Source organism: Lactuca virosa, chromosome 6, assembly GCF_052849685.1.
Source record: "Lactuca virosa cultivar CGN04683 chromosome 6, Lactuca_virosa_CGN04683_v6, whole genome shotgun sequence".
NCBI classification, from domain to species: domain Eukaryota; kingdom Viridiplantae; phylum Streptophyta; class Magnoliopsida; order Asterales; family Asteraceae; genus Lactuca; species Lactuca virosa.
This window is the reverse complement of record NC_136431.1, coordinates 168,063,801-168,066,442: the sequence shown is the minus strand read 5'-3', so window position 1 is coordinate 168,066,442 and position 2,642 is coordinate 168,063,801. Positions and strand designations below refer to the sequence as shown.

Genomic DNA, 2,642 nt, shown 5'->3' with positions numbered 1-2,642 from the left:
GAGAATTTTGGGTTTTTTTTCTAGACTGGGAGGAAGATTTGAAAATCTGGGGGCTTTATTTTCTACTTCGATTCCCAGATACTTGGCTTTATGTATCTGTGTTTACTAACTAACTGTATAGGGATAGTGAGGGTAAGAAATGAGACCAAAGAAGAAGATGATGACGTTGTGTGCGTGTGTTTTAATTTCCAGGAAGAAATTCCAGAGAGAGAGAGAGGTGGGGTGGGCCCCACTTTATTTTTATTACATTAATATTAAATAAAGGATAAAATGCTTAAGAAAATGAGAAAAACAAATTAAAAGGGTATATTAGTAATTTTAAGTTTAAAAGGGACCATTTCTACATAGAAACATTGCCAAAAGGACTACCAATCCAAAAAAGTCGTGGTTTGGACTAAAACCCCAAAAAATGCATACCACAGTGACCATTTTTGCAATTTTGTCTACATTAAAAGAAAATAAAAATTATGTAGTTGCTCCTGTGGTTTTCCAAACAAATAGATTCAAGACATTTATTGTAACTCATATGCATCGGGTCCACATGGTTTTATTTTTTGGATGGTTAGTACTCATGGTTTCTAAAAATTGTCCGCCTAATTCTTGTCATATAAAAAAGATGTTTTTACCATTTTTCTGTCATTTTATTTGAATATTTATATATATTTTAAGCTTTTTTATATTTTAAAAAAGAAATAAATAAGCCCCTCTCTCTCATAAATGTTTAAACCCTAAGGCCACCGGGTATGGAGGGTATTAAGCGTAAAGGGTGACGTGGAGGGGGGGTATTTACGCGTGAACACTGCCCCCTCCCTGGTGAATGTGACGCGGATTGACATGGCAATTTGATTGGATGCTTTTTTTTACCGTTTTCTCCCATTTACTCCATCCATTTTGACCGTTAACATTTATTAAAAAAAAATTTCTTTTCAAAACTAAACCTCACCTATATATACAAATATAATACATATCACATATTTTACAACAACTACAAAAAAATCACACTCAACAACAAGAATATGAATAATTTTTTGGATGCCATTTCTTCTTCTTCATCATCTGATGAAGATTTCGATGATGATGAGTTAGTTATGCACACGTTGTTGTCTGCGGCACACGACATTGTACGTCAGAGAGGCGAAACTTCAAATGTCGAGAAGAAACGAAGAAAGTCCATCAACCGGGATCGAGAGGCGGCGAACGAACTTTTGGTACGTGATTACTTTAACCTTGATAGTTTATACGACCTATCGAAGTTTGAGGATCGCTTTCGTATCAGTAGAAATTTATTTCTACGTATAGCTAGAGATTTGGAAAACAATTATGAGTTCTTCCAATTGAGATGGGATGCTAGGGGTAAACGTGGGTTTACTACATTTCAAAAATGCACAGCAGCTCTTAGACAATTAGCGTACGACATAGCCGCAGACGCTTCAGATGAATATTTGAAGATGTCTGTGAGGACCGGTCGAGAATGCACATATCTTTTTTGTGAGTATATTATAGAGCTTTATGGCGACATATACTTGCGAAATCCAACCAGAAATGATGTCGAACAGTTGTATGCCGCACATCAGGCTAAACATGGATTTCCAGGAATGCTAGGTAGCATTGATTGTACACATTGGGTGTGGGAAAATTGTCCCAATGCATGGCGAGGGCAATGCACACGAGGTGATCATGGTGTGCCTACTGTTATACTAGAAGCAGTTGTTTCACAGGACCTTTGGTTTTGGCATGCATTTTTTGGTATGGCAGGGTCAAACAACGACCTGAATGTGCTTGGAGCATCTCCATTATTTAACGATATTTTGCAGGGTAAAGCACCAAACATGCCATACGTTATTAATGGACGTGAATACAATCATGGATATTACCTTGCTGATGGGATATATCCAGAGTACGCTACATTTGTCAAGTCATACACATATCCAGCTGATGAAAAAAGGAAATTGTTCAAATTAGCATAGGAATCTGCAAGGAAAGATGTGGAGCGGGCGTTTAGGGTCCTCAAACAGAAGTGACACATAATCAAATATCAGGACGAGCATGGGAAAGGGAAAAATTGATGAAAGCGTGTGTTATTTTACATAACATGATACTAGAAGAAGAGGGTAGGGCTATTTGTACGTATATTCCGAATGATATGCTCAATCCACCTGCAGTAATACAAGTCGGCAGTCCAACATACTTTACAAGGCTTTTGGAAATACATAATAGTGAAACACATCACAATTTACATCAAGATTTGACTGACCACATATGGCAACGACAATTTGAAGACGAAAACAAAGTGGATGAGGACGCGGACGATGAGGACAACGATGCAGACGAGTAGTTTTTTTTCAATGTTTTTTATTAATTTTTATGTTATTAGTAAAATGTACGTTGAATTTTAAAAATATCACTTTTATGTTTATCAATGTATATTTTATTAGTAAGCATGAATGTTGAATTTAAAAATATTACTTTTATTTTTATTAATGTTTTATTGTGTTTTTTATTTAATATAATGTAAAAAAATAATAAATAAAAAAGAAAAACAATGTAGAGTGATAACCATTTTCAAGTATTAGTAAACATGTAGTGAATATGTAAGTGGGGTGATCTGGCGTATAGGTGGCATCACTTTTCTAACTTTTCTA

The 2,642-nt window shown here is 35.4% G+C and overlaps 1 pseudogene; it reads left to right on the top strand.

Moving 5' to 3' along the window:
• Positions 1-1,016: 1,016 nt before the first annotated feature.
• Positions 1,017-2,335, top strand: LOC145122059 (uncharacterized; annotated as a pseudogene).
• Positions 2,336-2,642: the final 307 nt, after the last annotated feature.